Source organism: Schistocerca americana, chromosome 3 (assembly GCF_021461395.2).
Source record: "Schistocerca americana isolate TAMUIC-IGC-003095 chromosome 3, iqSchAmer2.1, whole genome shotgun sequence".
Classification (NCBI taxonomy): Eukaryota; Metazoa; Arthropoda; class Insecta; order Orthoptera; family Acrididae; genus Schistocerca; species Schistocerca americana.
This window is the reverse complement of record NC_060121.1, coordinates 615414535-615440154: the sequence shown is the minus strand read 5'-3', so window position 1 is coordinate 615440154 and position 25620 is coordinate 615414535.

Below are 25620 nucleotides of genomic sequence, written 5' to 3'. Positions count from 1 at the left end.
GAGGACATCACGGCAAATTCGGCGCAATTGGCGCATTACGTCGTGAAAATCCCGAGCTGGTTGGAGGGCCCTGCCCATAATGCTCCATACGTTATCAGCTTGGGAGAGATTCGGCGACCTTGCTGGCCACGTAAGAGTTTGGCAAACACGAAGACAAGCGATAGAAATTCTCGCCGTATGGAGGCGGGCATTACCTTGCTGTCAAAGATGGCTTGCTACAGAGCCAACAGAACGGGGCATAGAATATCGTCGACGTTCCGCTGTGCTGTAAGGAGGCCGCCATTAACAACTAAACGGGTCCTTCTACGGAGAGAAATGGAACCCCGGACCATCACTCCTGGCTGCCGAGCAGTACTGCGGGCGACACTGAGGCTGGTATTCTACCGCTGTCCAGGGCGTCTAGCGACAGGAATTCGGCCTGGAATCTCATTGACTGGAGCAGAATTGACTTCAGTGACGTTTCCTGCTTCGAACTGAGCCCCATGACCAGCAAAGACGTGTCTGTACACTCCCCAGACAGCACCGGGGTACCAACCTGACTTTCGCTCGCCATACGGCCTGACAATCAGAAGTGATGGTCGGGGCTGCCATTTCTCTACGTAGTAGGAGACGTTTGGTTGTCACTGGCGGCACCCTTACACCTCAGCGGTCCGTCGATAATATTCTATGCCCCTTTTTATTGCCTTTCATAGCAAGCCATATTGGGCTTACATTTCAGCAAGATAATGCCCGCCCTCATACGGCGAGATTTTCCATTGCTTGTTTTTGTGCTTCCCAAACCCTACCTTGGCCATCAAGGTTACCGGGTGTCTCCCCAACAGAGAACGTTTGAAATATTATTGGCAAGGTCCTCCAACTCGGGATTTTCTTAGATACCCAGTTGGATAGAATTTGGCACGATATCCTTCAGAAGGATATCCAACAATATTGTCAGTCACTGCCAGGCCGAACAACCGCTTGCACAAGGACCAAAGTCGAACCAACGTGTTACTGACTTGTTCAGTTTGTGAAGTTCTTTTCTTCAACAAATCATCCAATTCTCCTGAAGCTGTAATAGTTCTTTTGTCTACACATGTACATCACATTTACCAGTTTCCGTCCCATTCGGATTATTCCTTCGTGGTGCGTCGTTCTTTCTTTTTTTGTCTTAGAGTGTATTACTGGGTTAGTTAGTGGTTGTTCCTATACTTGCACTCTGTTAACCAGAGTTCAATGCTCGTGTAAAAAGATCTGTATCAGAGAGTTTATCTGACATACTAATACGTGAAATGGAAATCATGTCATGTATTTCTATATATCTGATCATTTCATCTCACTTTAATTTCGTGCTAGGAATCATTTTAAATGAAAGTTCTATGTCTTGAAAAATGGACAGCTAATTTTTGTGATAGCTACAGCTGAGCTATTTAACGGACAACTGCTTTCAAGTTCCATGTGAAAGAGCTAATAAAGAGCATAGAAACGGCTCCCGATTTGGAGAGTTTGAAGTTTTTTCCCGAAGTATGGATAAAGTTACGCCTAGCCAAACATATGAATACTTTTTAGGATTTTTACGAGAATGTCAATGGCTGTATCACATTGTGAACATAGTTTCGGCAAATCATAGGTGATGAAACACTACTTGAAGTCGAGTACGGGTCAAAGTAGACTATTAAAATTAGCTGTTTTGCCGACAGAATACGACACAGCTGCAAAACTCGACTCCAGTCACATAATCAGTGAGTTTGTTTAACAAGATAATAATAAGTTGTCGTCTCTTTCTCTATGAATAGATGATGAATGCAGCTAGCCGCTAACTTTGTGTAATGTCTTGTCTGTATAGACGTGTATCTGTTGCCTTTAAGACCCTTTCACCTTCACACATAAATCTATACAGTAATGTAAGGGCCTCCCGTGTCTTGGCTGATCCGTGATAAGACAGGCGAAAGGTTAGACTAATGGAGGATTATTAGTATTATCTCTATTTTCATTCGCTCTCTCTCTTTCTCTCCTTTATCTATGTACAGTTTTTAATATAATATTTCATTACGTGAAATCAGCCAAATTGGATCTTTGGTGGAGTCCTTCGTCTTGGTAATCAGCGGCTGGCTTGCTGTAAGAGATCTTTACATTTATTATTACTGTTAAACACTGTATTCAGTCGGGGGAATCAATCGTGCGGACAATTTGTTCCTTTTACGAAAGATTGCGAATTCCAGATGTGTACGAAGCCTTTATGGACGATTTAACACAGACTCAGTGATTGCAGGCTCTCTTCGACACAGCTGAAACTTCCCCACTAATCACAGGGCCAACGTGATCATCAAATGGTTCAGAAAAAACTCATTCGTTCATTCACTCCGGAACAAAAAGTCACAAACCTTATTTATGAAGGAAATTGTGTATGAAATCCATCTTCGTTACATGTCCAGATCTCCGGTGATTCCACGTCTTAATTATTTTCCGTTTACACTCTCTTTCTATTCAAACAAACCGCTAGTGGCACAAAAGTTAATTCGCTCGATTTAGCGAGAAGAAAATCAGAATATGTAATTCTCAGAAATACGTCAATCCCTCAATCCCTACTCCAGAAGCTGTCCTAGTTACCACTCTAACAACCATGAAGAATGCATGAATGCATATATGCATCTCTGTTATTTCAAAGAATAAACGCGCTAGAAAATACTTTGGCGTCGTCTAGCTGTCGCCGCATATGTTACGAGAAAATCAGATCAGATACTTTTCCAAAGTGAATTAATGTGGATGGTTTGATTGACAATGATTAATTGGTGCGTGGTAGAGGGTATTTTCTGTGGGGACATTACATTTGGTTCGCCAAAAAGTACGAAATGCTTCATAAAAATATAATAAAAACACATTCCTGGAGAAAGATATTTTCTCAACTCTTAATAATTGTAGCCGTTACCATTTACTTCTAATTAATAATTGATGCATTATTAATAATGTATGAGGAGCAAGTAAAATAAGTTGTTTATTTGCAACCTCTTCACCATATTTGTTTCTTCATGAAATTTAGCCCACCGTTACCTCCCACCATATAAAAGTCTACCTATTACCAAAATTATGTATCCACAAACTGTTACCCAAGTTAAACTCGTATGCTAACCTAATTTGAACTGACCTGTAACTGGTCTGAATACAACTTCTCTTCATATTAAATGCGCGACTGAAGTAAAACAATTATCTGGCCGTAATCAAATTTCCACTCACCTCTCGTTACGACAAAATTATTGTACATTCCTCGAAAACACAACAGCAAACAGCAAGCAGGCAATAATGGTAAACGGTAGCGTGGGGAGAGTAGCTGTTCTTATGAAATGATGTTCGAACACAACGGCTTTACATTGAAGTATGTACTCAAAAAGACAGAGTAAAGCTTCGCTTGATGCTAACACATGACATAGGTCTGAACAGTGCCATGCTTAACAAAGTGAACAGTGATTTAAAGAGGGTACAATGTTAACAAAGACTTTCTATAAAAATCAGACAGCAATCAGTATGTTAATGCGTGACCCAGAGAAATGGGGTGGTCTTTCTCTCAGCTCTTAGAAAGTGAACAAAGCTAACAAGCTGACTTCTTCTCTTTAAAAAGAATTTCATTATTCAAAATTTATATTCTTTTCACCTTTCGATGTATGCATCATAGTCATCCTTACTGTCTTCTACAATAAATCTTTCTTCATCTAACAGTTATAATCACAAGTCGACACATCACTTCTGAATACGTCTGTCACCTACCACACTTCAACTAAGAATGGATCAGTTTGCACAGAGGCAAGGACTGTGCCACGTCAAGACCAACGATTGTTTAACAGCAATGTAACTTGCTCTCTCTCTCTCTGACGTGCACATTGATAACATACAAAAATCAAAATCACATGACCACCTTACATGTTGTACATCATATCAAAGTTCACGTTAAACAATAAGAGACAATATCATTTTATTTTCAATTTTTCAGGAAGTTTATTTATAATTTATATGCTATAGTGAATTTGTCACGTGCAAATATTTTTATTCAATATCATTCGTATAAGTAATATTTTTCATTAACGCTCCATTTTTGTTAAATGTACCTACAAAGTCAAAACATTTGATAAATCTGCTTAAAAAAACCTGAAGGAAGGTAGTTGTCATTGAGGGAGGTTCGGGGAGGGGATGACAGGATCACCTCGGTGCGGTTCTACTGAGGAATCAGCAACAGGTTTGCCGAATACATAGGAGGACAGATGTTTCAAACAGATCACGCGAGCCGACGTCACAGAAATGTAAACAGCTCTCGAGAAGAACAACAAAAAAGGAATCCCATGGTGCGTTCCATAAGCATTAATTATGTTGATTTATGGCCTGTGGCCATTTAGTGGGGAGATAGCGTTCTAAATGTAGCATCTTGCGCTGTGGCGCCGCCGGGTTACGCAACCGTAATTATGCAAACAATCCTCAGCCGCTTTGGTCGCGGGACTCGGTGTCGATGGCCCGTGTACGTGGCTGCAGCCTCAGGGGAGCCGCCTCGTCTCATCTCCTCTAAGTGCGTTCGCTGGCCTTCATCGATTCAGTCAGAAGGCAGCTGGAGTCTGCGCTACCTGCAACTCAATGACTACACTGTCAACAACACTTTTCTATTGATGATGTTCTACTAAGCTTTAACTATTGTATAAGGTAGCTTCTGACAACTTTCCCAGTTTTCTGACTCTGCAGCTACAGCAAGAAAGGAAATTATGTGGACAACACTGACCTTCTATTGTCTACTACCCTACTCATAATGGTAAATGTAAAGACAATGCTGAAAGGAGAAGTACAAGGTATGTGCGCAAAGTAAGTACCATTTTGGAAAAAAAACATATCACCCTGGACTACAAGTCCATTAAAAAAAAAAAAAAAATCCCTGCAACATTGTGTTCAAATTCATATCCATAGATGAATGAATTATTCTTTTCTATTTAAGGGATCCGTATCCCAATCGGTAAAAGCAAAGACGTTACAGCTTTAACTATTGTATAAGGTAGCTTCTGACAACTTTCCCAGTTTTCTGACTCTGCAGCTACAGCAAGGAAGGAAATTAGGTGGACAACACTGACCTTCTATTGTCTACTACCCTACTCATAATGGTGAATGTAAAGACAATGCTGAAAGGAGAAGTACAAGGTATGTGCGCAAAGTAAGTACCATTTTGGAAAAAAAGCTCATAAAAGCATTTTTTCCGAACCAAAACAATTTTCTTTACAAGAAAGACACTTTTCTTAAACTATTCTTCTAAATACTCACCAACATTGTTCAGATATTTGTCATAAAGGGAAACCAACTTTTCTACCCCATCTTCATAGAAATATGCAGTCAGCGAAGTCGGCCACTGTTGAACACCGCTGTCACAGCTCCTTTCTCCAAAACCACACTCCAAGTTCCGGAACAGTTGGTAGAGAAAGTGCGAGATCGGTGCTCTACGGTGGGTGATAGAACTGCTGTCAACTGAGGAGCTGAATATGGTTTTGAGTGACACCGGCAGTATGGGGACGTGCGTTGTTATGCAGCACCCAGTGCCTTGAGTGAGCATTCCACGCCTCCTGTTTTGAACTGCACGCCGAAGCTTTCTGTGTTTGGAAGCATCGTACCGCTTTGACGATTTCACCTCCTGGAAGGAATTCAATAAGCAGATGTCATGTCTGACACAGAACTCAGTGCCCATGATTTTTATTTTGTGCTGACAACGTTGTTTTGAATTTTTATTTTTTTGGGGAGATCATGATTGCCTCCACTTCATGGACTGTTGTTTTGCTTCTGGTGACATGACAAATCCATGTTTCATCACCGGTCACAATTCTGTTTAATAACTTTAATCACTCATCACTGAGGATAAGAAATGTCAAAGCACTGCGAAGTCGCTTCGTTTTATGGACACCCATAAGCATTATCGGAACCCAACGGGAACACAATCTGTGTTTAAACGATGTGTGACAATCTCATGCAAAACAGTTTTTAAATTTGTGAAAACTCATCACAAAACATTCTTATTGTGAACCGTCCGTTTTTACGAATTTTCTCAGTTTCTCAAGCAAACCATCAATGACAATAGAAAACCACCCACTCTGTGCTTCATCCTGAGCACTGGTTCGCCCATCATTGAACAGTTTCACTCACTTTCTCACCATTGCTTCAGTCATAACATTTTTACCAAAAATCTATACAAGATGATGAATTTCAGCTGACAACGTTCTTTGCGCTCAAAGATCGTATTTCACAACGAACTTCACAGTCGACGGGCACAAAAATTGTCTTAAACAATTTGAACTATCACTAAAAAATGTAAACACAACACAGTCCGGCTATAATGGCGTCAGTGGAAAGACAATGAACCGGAGAAATGAGTGAGGATGTGCGGAACTTTGACTGTAGTGCTGCGGAGGCGGTACAACGAAGCACTACTTGGACACGTTCTTATCTGAACATGTGTAAGAGCTTTAAATACCTCGAAAGCAGGATATAAACAGACTGGAAGAGCAGAACAGAAATTAAAACCAAAACAGAAATGGCGAGAGAGGCATTTTATAAGAAAAGGAGAATTTTCTGCAGCAATATGGACACATCGAGTATAGATTTAAGTGTTAGGAAGTCGTTTCTGAAAGTATTTGTATGGAGTGTAGCCATGTATAGAAGTGAAATATGGACAATAAATAGTTTTGACAGGAAGAGAATAGAAGCTTTCGAAATGTGGTGCTACAGAAGAATGTTGAAGATTAGGTGGGTAGATCACGTGACTAATGAGGAGGTATTGAATAGGATTGGGGAGAAGAGAAGTTTGTGGCACAACTTGACTAGAAGAAGGGATCGTTTGGTAGGACATGTCCTGAGGCATCAAGGGATCAGAAATTTAGCATTGGAGGGCAGCGTGGAGGACAAAAATCGTAGAGGGAGACCAAGAGATGAATACACTAAGCAGATTCAGAAGAATGTAGGTTGCAGTAGGTACTGGGAGATAAAGGAGCTTGCACAGGATAGATTAGCATGGAGAGCTGCATCAAACGAGTCTCAGGACTGAAGACCACAACAACAACAACAACGTGGACACAGTTAAGGAAAATGCTAATAAAATGTTTTGTGTGGAGTGTCTTCCTATATAGCGCTGAAACGTGGACACTGGGAAAGAAAGACAGAGCAGGGGTGGAGGTTTCTGAAATGTTGGTGTGGCGGGGGACTCAAAGAAAAACATGGATGGGTAGAGTGAAAAATGAAGAGATACTGAGAAGGGTGGGAGACTAAAGACAGTTTGCGATGTAACAAAAAGAAGAAACGAAACTGGTTTGAAAATCTGTTAAGAAAGGAGAAGGGGCTTATAATAACAGTCTTAGAAGAATACGTGGAAGAAAAGAGGAGGCGAAGGAGGAAGAGATTTCTGATACTGAATGATGCTATAGACGGCAGCACATACAGCAGCATAAAGAAGCGAGCTACGGATCGCAGGAAATGAAGATGCAAAGGACCCGCTAATATTGCAGAAAACTGATGAAGATGATTGTCAATGTACTGAGAAGCTCTGTATCTAGCCTGTTATCGCACATCATCATTTAATTTCTTTATTGTAAACTGTAAAATATTGTAGTTAGAGTGACAATTTCCTTGGTAGTTACTGATTTTTTGCTTTCTAATCCTCTAAAGCATAATGATTAGAAAACCGACATTTTATGACCGTGGGTGAGTACAAAATAAAAGTTGATGTTTTCAGAGTAGAGGACAGCAATCAGCCACTATTGATACTGCTATTTATTTACGTAAATAGCGCCGGAACCGGTTTCGAACCGACACATTCGTCGTCAGACAGCTGTTTACATCAAGATGCACGTTTGTTGAAGTTTACGCACGTTTCGGACCCTTTATTGCCCCTTTGGTGAGATTCTTGGTAAAAAACTATGTTAGAAAATATCTATTTTAACGTAACGATCGAATGCAGCATAAACAGACGTTTAAGAGTGAGTAGTTGTAGCTATAATCGTGGTCTCAGTCTTTCGACAACTTTCCACAGATGTTCAAAGACAACAGCATGCGAACAGCCGACTAACATCGCCGTCTCCAAATTGCTCGCCACCAGGCGTCGGACCATAATGATCTCCCGTTTATGACAGCGGTTTTCCATATGTGCAACCCATATCGTCGCTAAAATGATTCTTCATTGGTCTCTCTTCATCATGTACATTTTCCTTGCCCAGTGACATGACAGTAACGCCACCAGACTGTATTCAGTCTCGTGGTGAACTGTGGTCATAACGTTTTGGTGTATGTATTCCCCCGCCATGAACCATGGACTTTGTCTTTCGGGGAGCGGCTTGCTTGCTTGCGTGCCTCAGCGAAGCAGATAGCGGTACCGTTTGTGCAACCACAAAGGAAGGGTATCTGTGATTAGACAACCGTGTGGTTCGGGTGAAGAGGGGCAGCAGACTTTTCAGTAGTTGCAAGGGCAACAGTCGGTATGATCGACTTCTTTGGCCCTGTAACATCACCCAAAACGGCCTTGCTGTGCTGATACTGCGAACAGCTGAAAGCAAGGGGAAACTACAGCCGTAAATTTTCCCGATGAAGAGATAACGTATGAGGATTTTGAAAGTGTAATACAGTACGCAAAGGGAGATGAAATCTAAAAGTCATGGGGACTGGAATGCAGTTTTAGGGGAAGGAGTAGAAGCAAAGGTTACAGGAAATATGGGGTTGAGAAAAGGAGTGACAGATAGAGAGTAACTGAGTTCTGGAAAAAATTTCAGCTAGTAATAGCAAATACTCTGTTCAAGAGTCACGAGAGGAGGAGGTATACTTGGAAAAAGCTGGGTGATACGGGAAGATTTCAGTTAGATTTCGTCATGGTCAGACAGAGATACCGAAATGAGTAACTGGATTGTAAGGCGAACCCAGGAGCAGATATAGATCAGATCACAATGTAGTAGTGATGAAGAATAGGCTGAACTTCAAGAGATTAGTCAGGAAGAATCAATACACAATGAAGTGAGATACGGAAGTACTAAGAAATACCTAGATGCGCTAGGAGTTCTCTTAGGCTATAGATATAGCAATAAGGAATAGCTCAGTAGGCAGTACAGTTGAAGAGGGATGGCTATCTCTCAAAAGAGTAATCACAAAAGTTGGAAAGAAAAACATAGGTACAAAGAAGGTAACTGCGAAGAAACCCAAGACAAGAGAAGAAATACTTCAGTAGATCAATGAATGAACGAAGTACAGAAATGTTCACGAAAATTCAGAAATACAGAAATATAAGACGCTGAGAAATGAAATAAATAGAAAGTGCAAGAAAGCTAAGACAAAACGGCTGCATGAAAAATGTGAAGAAATAAAAAAAGAATTGATTGTCGAAAGGACTGACTCACCATATAGGAAAGTCAAAACAACCTTCAATGAAATTAAAAGCAAGGGTGATAACATTAAGAGTGTAACCGAAATTCCACTGTGGAAAGAATACATTGAAGGTCTCTATGAGAAGGAATATTTGTCTCGTGTGATAGAAGAAGAAACAAGTGTCGATTTAGAAGAGATAGGCGATCCAGTATTAGAATCAGAATTTAGGAGAACTTTGGAGGACTTAAGATTAAGTAAGGCAGAAGAGGTGTACAAAATTCCATCAGAATTTCTAAAATCATTGGGGGAAGTGGCAACAAAACCACTATTCACGTTGGTGTGTAGAATGTATGAGTCTGGCGACATACCATTTGCCTTTTGAAAAAATATCATCCACACAACTCCGAAAACTGCAAGAGCTGACAAGTGCGAGAATTGTCGCTCAATCAGTTTAATAGCTCATGCATCCATGTCGCTGACAGGAATAATGTACAGGAGAATGGAAAAGAAAATTGAGAATGTGTTAGATGACGATCAGTTTGGCTTTAGGAGAGGTAACGACACCAGATAGGCACTTCTGACATTGCAGCTGATAGTGGAAGCAAGACTAAATAAAATCAAGAGACGTTCATATTATTTGTCGACCTGGAAAAAGCTTTCGATTATGTAAAATGGTGCAAGATGTTCGAAATTCTGAGAAAAGTAGGGGTAAGCTAAACGAAGAGATGGGTAATATATATATACAATATGTACAAGAGCCAAGAGGGAATAATAAGAGAGGACGACGAAGAATGAAGTGCTACGATTAAAAAAGGTCTAAACAGGGATGCAGTATTTCAACTCTACTCTTCAATCTGCACACTGATGGAAATAAAAGAAAGGTTGAGGAATGGCATTAAAATGCGAGGTGAAAGTATAACAATGATACGATTCGCTGATAATATCCTGAGTGAAAGTGAAATGAATTACAGGATTTGGTGAATGGAATGATCAGTCTAATAAGTACAGAATATGGATTGAGAGTAAATCGAAGAAAGATGAAAGTAGTCAGTAGTAGCCGTAATGAGAAAAGCGAGAAACTTAAGATCAGGATTGATGGTCACGAAGTAGATGAAATTAAGGAATTTTTACATAGGCAGCAAGAGAACCAATGACGCGGAGCAAGGAGAACATCAAAAGCAGACTAACACTGGCAGAACGGGCATTCCTGGCCAAGAGAAGTCTACTAGTATCGAAAATAGGCCTTAATTTGAGGAAGAAATTTCTGAGAATGTATGTTTTGAGCACAGCATTGTATGGTAGTGAAATATAGACTGTGGAAAAACCGGAACAGGAGAGAATCAAAGCACTTGGGATGTGGTGCTACAGACGAATGTTGAAAAACTAGCTGGACTGATAAGTTGAGGAATGAAGAGGTTCTACGCAGAATCGGAGAGGAAAGGAATATGTGGAAAACACTGATAAGGAGAAGGGACAGGATAAGAGGATATCTGTTAAGACATCAGGGAACAACTTCCATGATACTAGAGGGAGCTCCAGAGGGCAAAAACAGTAGAGGGAGACAAAGATTGAAATATGTCCTATAAATAATTGAAGCGAACCTCTGGGGAGATCAGTATGGATTCCAGAGAAATTTAGGAACGCGCGAGGCAATACTGTCCCCACGACTTACCTTAAAAGAAGGGTTAAGGAATGGCAAATCGACGTTTATAGCCTTTATAGACTTAAAAACACGCTTTTGAAAATATTGGTTTGAATACTCTCTTTGAAATTCTGAAGGTAATAGGGGTAAAATACAGAGAGCGAAAGTGCTTGTACAGTTATGAGTCGAGGGGCATGAAAGGGAAGCAGTGGTTGAGAATGAGGTGAGACCGAATTGTAGCCTATCTCCGATGTTATTCAGACTGTACATTGAGTAGGCAGTAAAGAAACCAAAGAAAATTCGGAGAAGAAATTAAAGTTCACGGAGAAGAAACAAAAACTTTGAGGTTTGCCGATAACATCGTAATTCTGTCAGAGGCAGCAAAGGACGTGGAAAAGGAGTTGACCAGAGTGGACCTTGAAAAGGGAAATTAAAGTGAACATCAACAAAATCAAAATAAGGGCAATGGTATGTAGCCGAATTAAATCAAGTGATGCTAATGTAATTAGATTGGGAAACTAGATACTTAAAGTAGTAGATGAATTTTGCTCTTTCAGCAGCCAAATAACTGATGATGGACGAAGTAGACAGGATATTATAATATGTAGACTGGCAATATAAAGAAAAGCATTTCTGAAGAAGAGAAATTTGTTAACATCGAATACGAAGTTAAGTGTTAGGAAGCCTTTTGCGAAAGTACGGGGCGTTCAAAAAGTCTCTCCGCAGTGCTGTATGACTGTTAGCCTCGCGTGCCGTATGATTTTTCGCCTGACTGGGTTACTTCCCTTCAAGTGGACTCTCCCAACATATCATATCATTGTTTCGTTTATCTCAGCCAGCGTCAGTAGTATCGTTGGTGTGTGTCGTTAGGTGTTGACGTGAACGTTTAAGTTTAGTTCCTTTGTTCGTTTGTTTCGTTTTTGTCACTGTTAAAATGCTAACCATTGAAGAACGCGTGTTTTTAGTCCAACAAGTGTTCAAAGCTGGCGATAAGTACACAGTTTCAGTTCGTCAAACATTTAATTCAATTTTCCCGGAGACAACACTCCCACATCGCGATACTGTGCGAGATTTGACTAGCAAATTTCTAAGTAAGGGTTCAGTGACAGATGCACCCATAAGTGGTCGTCCTAGCGTTTTGTCTGAGGATAAACTACTCGATATTTCCGATAAAATGCCCATGAGTCCGAACAAGTCAGTAAGAAAACTCGCCCAGGAAATCGATGTTAGCGTCGGAATGGCCCACACAGCTGTAAGGAAAAATTAGAACTTTTCCCATACAAAGTGACAGTCGTTCAAGAAAATGGAAGGGATATTCTTAATGAAACGTTTTTCACTGATGAGGCGTGGTTTCATTAATCCGGGTACATGAACTCGCAAAATTCTCGTGTGTGGAGTACTGCAAATCCGTTGTGTATTCATGAGGAACCACTTCATTCTATGAAAATAGGCGTTTGGATTGCAATTTCTAGTCGTCGGATTGGGGTCCCATATTTTTCAACGAAACAATAAACGCACAACGATACTGTAATGATATTCTGTACCCATTCATAGGAGAACTTGTGTTAAGTGAGATACTGAACGGTTATTTTCAACAAGATGGTGCAACCGCGCATACAGCTCGCGTTTCGATGTCACTGCTTGCTGATGTTTTTTGGTGATCGCATCATTTCACATGGACTTTGGCCTCCACGATCGCATCGCCTAACCTAACACCACCTGACTTTTTCTTCTGGGGTGCAGCGACAGCAACTGTCTATAAAAACCAACCAAAATCCATCGATGAATTGAAAACTGCAATATCCACTTTCACTGCTTCTGTTACAGAAGAAATGTTACAACTTGTGTTTGGAAACATGATTAGACGAATTGAATTGTGTATTCGACAAAGGGCTCTGAGCACTATGGGACTTAACTTCTAAGGTCATCAGTCCCCTAGAACTTAGAACTACTTAAACCTAACAACCTAAGGATATCACACACATCCATGCCCGAGGCAGGATTCGAACCTGCGACCGTAGCGGCCGCGCGGTTCCAGACTGTAGCGCCTTTAACCGCTTGGCCACCAGGGCCGGCTCAACAAAAGGGGGGACACTTTCAACATTTAATGTGAAAATTTGTAAGTAAAAATGAATATTCAATAAATTAATAACTTGTATTTCACTGAGTTTCATTTCGGCATATTGACTGCGGCATAAGGCACACGCGGCTGACAATCAAAAGGCACTGTGGACAGACTTTTAGAACACCCCGTATTTGTGTGAAGTGTAGCCAGGCATGGAAGTGAAACGTGGACGATAAACAGTTTAGACAAAAGAGAATAGAAACTTTCGAAATGTGGTGCTACAGAAGAGTATTGAAGATTAGATGGTAATCACATAACTAATGAAGAGGTACTGAAGGTAATGAATATAAATGGGGAGACAAGAAATTTGTAGACCAACATGACCAAATGTAAGGGTCGGTTGATAGGACACTTTCCGAGGCGTCAAGGGTCCACTGGAGAGAAATGTGTGTGTGTGTGTGTGTGGGGGGGGGGGGGGGGGTTAAAAACGTAGAGGGAGATCAAGAGATGAATTCAGTAAGCAGATTCAGAAGGATGTGGCTTGCGGTAGTTATTCGGAGATGAAGAGGCTCACATGGAGAGCTGCATCAAACCAGTCTTCAGACTGAAGACCACAATTACAACATCCGTCTGCATACTAACTCGGGTTGCCTCAGTGCCTTATTCTCAAGGACTGTCAGTAAAGCTGAAATTGTGTCAAAAGCCTTCTAAATCTATGAATGGAGATAAGAAATGAGGAGGTTCTCCGCAGAATTGACGAGGAAAGGAACATATGGAGAACACTGACAAGAAGAAGGGGCAGGATGATAGCACAAGAGACTTCAGGGAGTAACCTCCATTCTACTAGAGAGAGATGTGCAGGGTGCAACCTATGGGGGGGTGGGGGGCGACAGACACTGGAATTCATCCAAATAATTGAGTCGTACTACTTTGTAACAAAGAGGTTGGCATGGGAGAGAAGTTCGTGGCGGTCCGCCTCAAACAGGTTACAAGACTGATGACCCAAAAACTGCAGTCACTATAGTGATTTATATTTGTTACTCCGCCTATTAATACCGTTCAGCACTTGCAGATGGTCTTCTGTGCCTTTTTCAGATGGTTCGTCTTTTTAAAGTCGAGTGTTTTTTTTCCCTTTCTATGCGTCTGGAGGTAATTTTAATGAATATATAGACATCATTTTACATCCAGTCTTGCGAGTAGCGTTTCACGAGAAACTTTATCAGTTTGAGTAACACTCTTGGGAGTACTTACATCAGTGACCGGTAATATAGTTCCAGTACTTCGTCATTTCTGTGAACACTTAAACAGCATGGTACCAAAGCACAAAGCTATCCACTTTTGTAATAAAGGAACAGCATGCGGGACACAAGTGAAAAGACAAATACGAGTGCCTAACGTCACAATTGAGTACTGTCGATAGGTATCCGTCTCAGCCACCTTTCACCTGGTTCATCAGATTGCTTTCCTGTTATTTGATTATCATGCAGCCACGCCTGGGAGAAGGGTTCTGTGGTGAATAAATGTTACTGATTTTCTTTTCATCCAGTAGCAGCATCCATGTCACTCTTTATCTATAACCTAATCAGAGTCAGCTCTGTGATGTATGAAAGTATGGTTAGTTGGAAGTGCATGTGAGATCGTAGAACCAGTATAGCTTTCTTGGTTCTTTTCATAGAAGTATGGGACCGTCCACCGAATTTTAGCTTTTAATGCTGGCTCATGGCGTGACCGGATCGGAGGCTGTTAGTCCTGCTCTCCCTGAAATTACATCTTGTGGTTGGTCAGTTCGACCAAGGCGTGGACTGTGGAATTATCCACCGAACTCTCGTTCTAAGTTTTGTTCAGTAAATTGCTGGGAGGCTGAGTAATGGGCAGTGGCAGTTTTAGCTGGGCAGAACATTTGGCGCCAAGGGGTAGTTTCTGGGGTAATGGCTGGGTGGTGGCTAACCTCACTCTGGGAGGATCCACCAGATCACAATGTTTGGGAAGTTTTAGAAATTTGTTGGCAACAGTAAATCGTGACCTGGCGTTGCGGTGAGTAACACGTGCTGCTTCTGATCCCATTTATGATAAAACATATTGGTTGGGAAAATCCGATTAGTCGCTTCGTCATGTAGGTAACCCGTCCAGTAATTAAATTCAGTTATCGAGGGAGCTGTGTAGCTAAATTTCATGTGTGTAAAATTTTATTGTGATCCAACTTAGTTTTCGGGAGGTGTACTTGGTTTTCTCGTTAGTAGCCCCTGTTAGGATACCATGATTGTTCTCGACAGACTCAGCAGAATAAATGGTCACAAGCCAGATTTGACGACAATGACGACAATGTACACAACTTGTAGGAATCTATCTTCTAGTGTTTTGCTCCCACTGATATAGTGAGTACTTGAGTTTTTAATTTGTTCACAAGGGCAACCATGCCTGATATCTCCGATGACACGATCATTTACTGATAGAATAATGTCCATAGAATTCGTTGATAAATGGAACCCTTAAAGGGACCATAAGAGTAAACTGAATCCTTTCTATCTTCTGTGATTAATGAGATTAGCTATCCTTTCTTGAAAAGTATTGTTTTAAAACATCAGTGAAAATAATTCTACGATTAGTGGTACTGAAGTCATTCAGTCAGATTCAGTTACGCATTTTTAAATAAATCATAGGGTGTCTTGCCGACTGCAGATAACATTGTACTCAGTGGAATATACAAGAGAGAGACTCTGCCTGTTCTTGATAGTTTGATATGTAGATCGTGTGTCTCATATTTAGAATACCGCTGATTGTTCAGAGGTGAGGCTACATCCAGTCACTGAATTAATACAAACACGAGTGGGTTCAGAAAAACGCGGTGCTGCATTCTACATTACTACACATTATTAACATTTATTTTACTACCAGTTTCAGCCAGATAACGAATTATCTGGAGGTATACGAAGAAAACCAGCGGTAAGTACTCTGTTAAATGCAGAGGAGAGAGTGGATAGGTGGAAACAGCACATCGCGGGCCTCTAGGAGAATCGTATGACGTTATAGAAGAACAAATGGAAGTCTATGTTGAAGACACAGAGGATCCACAATATTGTCGAAATCTGAGAGAGCTTTGGAGGAGCTGAGATCAAATAAGCCAGAAGCGCTAAACTTTGTTCCGGAATTTCTAAAATCATTAAGGTACGCGGCAACTGAACGAACTTGTGAAGAGCATTTAATAAGTAATGCAATACTTTTTTTCCGAAAGCAGGTTGGTTTCATTCAGGACTCTAACAAACCTTATTATTTTCCACTCTTTTTGCTACAAAACTCTATTATTTAACACAATCTCCGTTCACTGCGACGGCCTTACGCCACCTTACTGGGAGGGCCTCTATTGTTCGACGCCAGATCCACATACTGCTTTCCGCAGAGTGCATCCTTAATTGAGCCAAACACATGAAAGTCGGAAGATGCGAGTTCCGGGCTGTAGTGTGAATGAAGAAGAACAGTTTAATGAAGTTTATAGAGCTCCTCTCGAATATCCAGATTTGTGTGATGCAGAAGGAGAAGCTCTTTTGCATTTTGAGAGTGTGCACCGTTATAGCTGTGTGCTCCCGCCGGTACGCGAGAGATCGGACTGGTTTGCGTGACCTTGTTGATATTATGATAGACGCCTCACCGAACAACTCATCGTGCCTTAGGTCACTGCCAGTCTCCACAGACACTCTGCAAGCGCCTATGAATGTCTGGGGGGCTCTGGTTTTCCGCCAAAAGAAACGCAACGACAGCTCTCTGCTTGGAATGCACCTACGTTACAGACGCCATTTTTAATGCTACGTATAGCGCCAGCACCAATGGGAAGTTCATGAAGTTACAGGGGCTGAAGTGGGAATATCGCCTCTATCTCCTACAAAAAAAAAAAAAAACCCGTATCTTTTCAACAGAAATTGGCCGAGAAAAAGTGTTGCATTTCTCATTGAACGTCCCTCGTAACAGCTCATGTATCCTAGTTGCTGACAAGAGTAGAGAAGAATGGAAAAGAAAATTTAGGTTCTGTTCGATGAAGATCTGTCCGGTGTTATGACAGGTAAGCGGAGTAGAGAGATCGTTCTGACGTAGCTCTTGACAATGGAGGTAACACTTAAGAAAAATTAAGACATGTTCATAGCATTTCCCGACCGAGGAAAAACATTCGACAGTGAGAAATCGTACTATGTGTTCGGAATTCTAAGAGAAATAGGGATAAACTGCGGCGAAAGACGGGTAGGGCAATCGCGCCACCCAAGTTATGTTACGAAAGGTTGGCAGTACTGGTACGCATGCCAGTGCTGAACCTCGGTGGGCCACCGCGGAAATAATTCTTGTCGTCACCATTAATGTTCGTTGACAAGTGTTAAGCATGTGAAAGACATTGTCGGTTTCGACGTTTCGATCTTACTTTAGAGCCTATATTTTTTTGAAGTACTTGCCTTTGTAGACGGTCTGTGCGTTTATACAATAATGTTACGTGATCTTAAGTTATTTACCTACAACTTTGTGCCTCTAGCCCATTTGTTTAGCGCGCCCTTACGCTTTAATTGTCATTGTTAGCCATACTGTGCAAACTGGGGCAATGGCGCCATGGTGGCGGCATTACGCCGGATGTAAAGAAAGCATTTTATCGTAACTGAAAAATGGTTCGTGTAAGGAAACGAACTACAGATAAAGTGAAGTGGACGGCAGGACAGCTTAATGATGCATTGTATCTTGTTTCAGAGTGCAGATCTGTCAAAAGAGTCTCAAATCGATTTAGCATTACCAGAACGACTCTGCGAGGCTGATGGAAAAATAAAACTAAAGGTACCCTTTTATGTTAAGAAATACAGTGTTCAACAAGGAACAAGAAAAACTAGCTACAAGGTTTCTTGAGCTAACTAATGTCTTCTATGGAATAACATTGATTAAACTTGAGCGAGTAGCATACCATCTTGCAGAAGATCTTAAAATTAAGCACAATTTTAAGAGAGAAAGGAACTGACGGGTGAATATTGGGCAGCAGGGTCCCTCAAAAGGTATTATTTCAAGAGTGGTTGGAGCACTTCAAGAGAATCTGTAAACCCATCCAGGACGATCTTGTTTTGTTGCTGGTGGACGACTAAGACAGTCGTATTTCGTCGAATACTTATCAGTTTTTCGCGTAAATCACATATATTAGTGTTCACATCTCGCTGTACCTCTCATAAAGGGCAGCCTCTCGATGTATATTTCTACGGACCACTGAATGAATATGACAGATTTATGAGATCAAACATGTATACTAAAATCATTCCTTATGCTACCTCCTACATATTTAATAAATGACACAAGAGCGTTGCCACCGTTTGGGAAGGTGTTCCGGATTTAAGAGCAGGAGTATATATCCACTGAATCCAAAGAAGTTGAACAAGAACGAATTTACTGCAGTACAGCATCCGAACACACAGTCTATCGTAACTGATGATGCAGAAGAAACTTCTCAAGAAGCTATGCACCTTGAAAGCAGGCCTATGTCTGAGGAAATTACACCAACGGTCGAAGCGTATTTTCGTTGAAACTGAATTGAACCTTCCAGAACCATATGGTGAAAATTTTGCAAAAGCCTTGAGCAAATTTCACCCGTTCCCAAGACTCCAAAAGGCAAATGGAAAGGAACTCCAACCGTAAAAGATATTCGACAGTACTTACAGGAACTCCAAAAATAAGTCCTCGAACAAGCGGAGGCAAAGAAAAGAGAAAAAACTGCAGTAAAAAAAGACGCAAAGGGGAAAGAAGTGAATGAGAAGAAAATAAAAAAAAAAACAAGACACGGTAAAGAAGAAAAAGCCATGGAGACGCCTAATCAGCTTTTAGTCTTCATCATCTGCTGCTGCTGATGATGATGATCCTAACGAAGCTCTGTGTGATGATGACAAGAATGATTACACATTATATATTTTTTATGATAAATTTGGAATCTGCCTTGTTTGTGGAGTGTTAAATGTGGTACAGATGAATAGATTGTGATAAATGGGAAAATGCAGAATTTAGTGGTTTTGATGATGCAGTAAACTATATCTGTGATTTTTTCTAAATGTCTTAGTGGAGCCTAAGATATAAAATGTACTTTTACCCAAGTTTTACTTCGACAAGTATTGTTAAGGCTTCTTATTGTCTCATAAAATGGAATGGGTGTAAATTACAACAGCTATAATACCTCTTTACTATTACTCTGTCAGTATGTACGTTTATTCTTGTTTTGCAGATGTATGGCGTCATTATCCTAACGACTTGGCGTTTTCCCCCAGTACTCATGGTAATGATGCCACTACACATTTTACAATATATTCGTTAACCATACAACTTAAAAAGATGCATGGCTGAAATAATGATAGTCAAATAGTATTGGTGAAGCTACAGTATTATTCTGTAAGAAGAAGAAGAAGACACTTTTAATCAGGCAAAAAATCTATTTCCCTTAAGGTGGCATCATTATCCTAACATCCCCTAATACACTGCGTAGAAGAACCAAGAGGGAACAAAGAGAGTGGAAGGCCAAGAATACAGTGTTCGGATTAGGAAGGTTGTAAGATAGGGATACAATCTTTGTCTTGTACTGTGCAAGCTCTAAATCAAAGAAGCTTTGAAAGTAATAAGGTTTATGAATACGATTAAAATTAAGAGTTAAGGACCATCAACGACAAAATTCGCTTATGATATTGCTGCCCTTTGTGGAAGCAAGGAAGAACTACAGGACATGTTGAGTGGAATGCATAGTCTAATGAATACAGTAGATGGATTGAGAGTAAACGTAGGATATCGAAATTAACGAGGAGTTGCAGAAATGAGAACAGTGATGAACTTAATTTCGAAATTTGGGACCATGAAGTAGACGGAGTTAAGGAATTCTGCTGCCTTATAAGCAAAATGAAAATGTCGCTACTGTTCCAATGCATTTGTACATGGGCGGCACTGTCGCGACTGTGGCGCGCCCTAAATGAGCCGCCTGCCTTCTGCCTTGGAGTGACAACAGGAGTTCTCTTCCACGACTAGTTGGAAACCTGCAGCGACCAGCGGCGGAATCCTCCCCGCCGGAGCCCTAAATTTTATAATGAGATAAGTTCGAAAATGTAATTTTTTTTCCTTTCTAACTCCCCTTAAGTCCCTCTCTGTTCTCATTTCTGCTACTTCTTATCCTTCTTCAATTTACTCTCAATCTATATCCTTTACTCAGTCCATTCAGTACATTATGCAGTTCTTCTTCATTTTCACTGAAGATAACAATATTGTCAGCGAATCTTATCACTGAAATCCATACACCCTGAATTTAAATCCTGCTCTTGAACCTTTCTTTCATTTCCCTCATTGCTTCTTGATGTATATATCGAACAGTAGGGGCGAAAGACTACATCCTTGTCTTACATCCATTTTTAATCTGAGCACTTCATCTACACTGGTGCTCTGCGAATCACACTGAAGTGCCTGGCAGAGTGTTCATCGAGCCCGCATCTCGTGGTCGTGCGGTAGCGTTCTCGCTTCCCACGCCCGGGTTCCCGGGTTCGATTCCCGGCGGGGTCAGGGATTTTCTCTGCCTCGTGATGGCTGGGTGTTGTGTGATGTCCTTAGGTTAGTTAGGTTTAAGTAGTTCTAAGTTCTAGGGGACTGATGACCTAAGATGTTAAGTCCCATAGTGCTCAGAGCCATTTGAACCATTTTTAGTGTTCATCGAACCACCATAACAATTGTATTGTATTTTATTGTATGTTAACCGGGGACCTAGAAACGACGGAGAGGCTCCGTCCCCGCCGCAGCCGCAGTGTTCCACAACCCCACGACGACTACCGCAGTCCACTTCACCCCTCCGCCGCCTCACACCGAACCCAGGGTTTTTGTGCGGTTCGGCCCCCGGTGGACCCCCCAGGGAACTTCTCACACCAGACGAGTATAACACCTATATTTTCGTGGTAGCGTAATGGTGGTGTACGCGTACGTGGAGAACTTGTTTGCGCAGCAGTCGCCGACATTGTGTAACTGAGGCAGAATAAGAGGAACCAGCCCGCAATCGCCGAGGCAGATAGAAAACCGCCTAAAAACCATCCACAGACTGGCCGGTTCACCGGACATGACACAAATCCGCCGGGCGGATTCGTGCTGGGGACCAGGCGCTCCTTCCCGCCCGGAAAGACATGCGTCAGACCGCACGGCGAACCGGGCAGGCACCATCACAATAGTTCTCTATTATTCCAATCTCGAACAGCGCGCGGAAAAAGCGAACACCTCCATCTTTCGGTGCGAGCTCTGATTTCTCTTATTATGATCATCGTTTCTGTCTGTGCATGTCGGCGTCAACAAAAATATTTTAGCATTCGGAGGAGGAAGTTGGTGATTGAAATTTCGTGAGAAAATTCCGCCGCAACGAAAAACGTCTGTCCACCCCAAATCCTGTATCAAGTCACGTAACGATGCCACATTGCGCAGCAGTACTCCAAAAAAGGACCGACAAAAGTAGTATATGCAGTCTCTCTAGAAGATCTTCCATATGCTAAGAGTATGCCAATAAATTGCAGTCTTTTGTTCACCTTTCCAACTTAAGTTGTTCGTAATTGTAATTCTTAGGTATTTAGTTGAATTTCCGGCCTTTAAATTTGACTGGTTTATCTTGTAACCGAAGTTTAACGGCATCATTTTAGCATTCGTGTAGATGACCTCACACTTTTCATTAGTTTGGTCAGTTGCCAATTTTCGCACCATACCGATATTTTATCTAAATTGTTTTGCATTTGGTTTTGATCTTCTGACGGCTTTACTATTTTCGCACCATACTGATATCTTATCTAAATTGTTTTGCAATTGGTTTTGGTCTTCTGATGACTTTACTAGGCGTCAAAAGGCAGCATCATCCGTAATCAGACTAAGACGGGTGCTGAGATTGTCTCCTAAATCGTTTATATAGATAGGGAACAGTAGAGGGGCCCAGAACACTACCTTGGGGAACGCCAGACTCGGTGACTTTCCGTCAGTTACGACGAACTGTGACCTCTGTGACAGGAAATTGTGATTCCAGTCACATAACTGAAATCTATAAAAACGGATTCAGTTTGAAGTCACTTGTCAACAGCACTCAACACTCCGTGTGAGTAAAGAGCTAGTTGTGTTTCACAGGAACGATGTTTTCTGAGTTGGTGTTGATTGTTCTCTTCGAGATAATTCATGATGTTCGAACACAATAAGTATTCCAGAATCCTGCTGTATACTGACTTTAATTATATGAGCCTGTAATGTAGTGGATTACTGCTACTTCCTTTCTTGAATGCTGGTGTGACCTGTGTAGCTTTCCAGTCTTTGGGTACGGATCTTTCGTCGAGAGAGCAGTTGTATATGAGTGTTAAGTACGGAGTTATTGCATCGGCATACTCTGAAAGGAACCTAATTGGTATGCTGTCTGGACGAGAAGACGCGCTTTTATTAAATGATTTAAGTTGCTCCACTGTTCCGAGGATATCTACTTCTAAGTTGCTCATGTTGCCATCTGTTCTTTATTTTCTGGAATATTTATTTCGGATGCTGTGTTTAGTAACTCTGCATAAGCAGCACTGTCATCGATAGTATTTGCATTGTTATCACGCAGAGAAGGCATTGATTGTGCCTTGCCGCAAGATTGTTTTATACACGACCAGAATGTCTTTGGATTTTCTGTTGGATTTCAAGACAATGTTTCGTTGTAGAAACTGTTATAAGCATCTTGCATTGAAGTCTGCGCTAAATTTAGATCTTTTGTAAAATATCGGCAATCTTGGAGATTTCGAGTTCGTTTAAATTTGGCATGCTTCGTTCTTGGTCTTCCAATCTTGTTGTGCATACTGTACGTTCCCGGCGTTTCTCCATAGCTTATCCCTATTTGTCTCAGTATTTCGAACATCTTGCACCATTTTATGTTGTCGAAGGCTATCTCCAAGTCGACTATGTGTCTCACTTTTACTTCGGTCTTGCTTCCATTATCAATTGCAACGTCAGAACTGCCTGAAATGTCCTAATATAAGATGCACAAACCATAGGAGACGTGTAAGGATGAACCCCGGGTTGAGCACATCATTTTTCCTTAAGAAATTACAAACTTATTTCAAAATATATCCAACAACAAGAATGATAATTAAATCCACTGTCTTCTCTTGCATTTGATATACATATAATAATGAACACCAAGTTTCTCTTAAATAAGCAGTCTTAAGAAAAGAGAAATATCAAGCTTCACTTACACAGCAAATTTAAAACAGAGAAACAATAATTGGAATAACTAACACGATGAGTAGGCCGAAGCCACCCTCAGCCCCGCAGGGGCCACTCTTAAAACTCCGTGGACAAGTTAAAATAACCCAAAATTTTAAGCGACCTTAAGACCCTTAAATTAAACCCACACAAGTATAAGAGTGAAATTAAATGAAGGTTCCCAAATTGAGTTACACTGAAACCTCCCCTTAGAAAAATTTGTGAATGATTGTGCTGATAAGCCCCTTACGTTATTTGATTTTCAAACAGCTGAGCAAAACTGAACGTACTCAGACATTTCTCTCTCTACTTATTCTGATCAACACTACACTGACACACAATACTTTTAGCGCAATGCAATCTGACTTTCAATAATCCCTACAAAGGAATGGCCCTGACTAACAATAACCTATACCTTTCATGAATCACTTACCTCACAAAAATCTTCGTTACTCAAACTACTGCAATACAGAATGCGCCAATACTGCCAGCTGAATAAAAGATTCTAACTACTGAAGGCGCTAACTACTGATAGGCATAGTTAGCAAACGAAAGATTTTGATAGAGAATAAACAATGTGTTTACATTAATAGTGTTCAAAAGTCATAATATATATATATATATATCAGTTCATGACATCCAGTCTTACAAATTTACTGTCTCTGATGGACACACGTCCAGATCATCCGCTCTCAAAACTCCGCCATCTCTCTCCCCACATCCACCACTGCTGGTGGCTCACCTCCTACTGCGCAACGCTACGCTCTGTTCACATCCAACTGCCCAACACTACAATAGCGAATATTCCAACAATGCCAACCAGCCACAGACTGCACACAGCACAGCCAGTGATTTTCATACAGAGCGCTACGTGGCGTTACTAACATAAAAGCCGGCCGCGGTGGCCTAGCGGTTCTGGGCGCTTCAGTCCGGAACCGCGCGACTGCTACGGTCGCAGGTTCGAATCCTGCCTCGGTCATGGATGTGTGTGCTGTCCTTAGGTTAGTTAGGTTTAAGTAGTTCTCAGTTCTAGGGGACTGATGACCTCAGATGTTAAGTCCCATAGTGCTCAGAGCCATTTGAACCAACTAACATAAAAACCTAAACAGCCTACTTACAACACAACAACCACGAACAAGGATCAATCCTCCGAGAAAGAGGGCAGATTTACAGCTTTAAATCTGGTAATCTTCCAAGGAGTTACATGAAGTGTGCAACGAAATTAGGCCACGCTATCAAGAGCACTGCATTAGAGATGGAATTTAAACGTTCAGAAACTTACGCACAGTAAAAGTTCGTGAACTCAAGCACAGAAAACAGATTCTTAGGTTCGTTACGTTAGATCACGAGACAGAGAAGCTCGAAAAGGCAGTTGCTTAAAACCACCCATTAAGTAGAATATCAGGAAAATTTAGCTTGTTTGGCAACTGCAGCTGGAATCAAAACTCCAGTGAGAGTTAACGGCCACTGGAGACGCCATCCGGGTACAGGCAGAGGTCAGAATACAGGAGTACGTACACGAGGGCAAACGCCGCGTCAATTACAGAAACCAAAGCTGTCAACAAATAGCATACACATTACGACACTAAAGTCAAGAGCTCCGGCAATAAGCTCTTCAGGTCTATCAATTAAAGTAACATAACGTTAACTAAGCAATTACTTAACCCTAAGATAAGTGAATAAGTCTTAAACCTTTTAATTATAAGCAGAAATTCCAACTACTGTACTAAAACCGATAACATAAAACGATAAGACTCTTGTAGTAACCAATAGCAGATTTACCAACAGATATAGAATGCTCTTTTGAAACTGCAGAACAATAGATACAAGCTTACCCGACTGGCACGGACTGTAGGCTTAAAATTTATAGATACGAATGAGGTTGCAGACCCTTAAGATTTAAATCCATCTAAGACAAATTTAAAAGAACATTACTTTAGAAAATCAAAAGTTGATTCAACGTTACTCAGAACTTACAACAGATAAGGAATTACTTAAAGGTAAGGAACAACAAGTGGAAACACCTGTGCACGTTAAGTACTGCCGGCAGAATCGGAGCAGAACAGATCAAAGACAAATTTACCGTTTCAGTCAGTGGCCCATCTAAGTAAACATTCGAGTAAACATTCAAGTAACCCGAGACCGACTCGGAGATTCTAACAGACCAGCCGCAGGTACAGTACTTCGTATGTATACCTAAACAGAAATCACTACGCAAATCAGCAAAGTTACACTCACACCTTCAAACAGGTTACAGTAATTGCAAGAAAAACTCATCTTCCAAACTCCAGGCCGAGGTTCACTGAGAGAATAAACACAATACGCACCGTACTTCTTTAGCACTCCGTGTGCC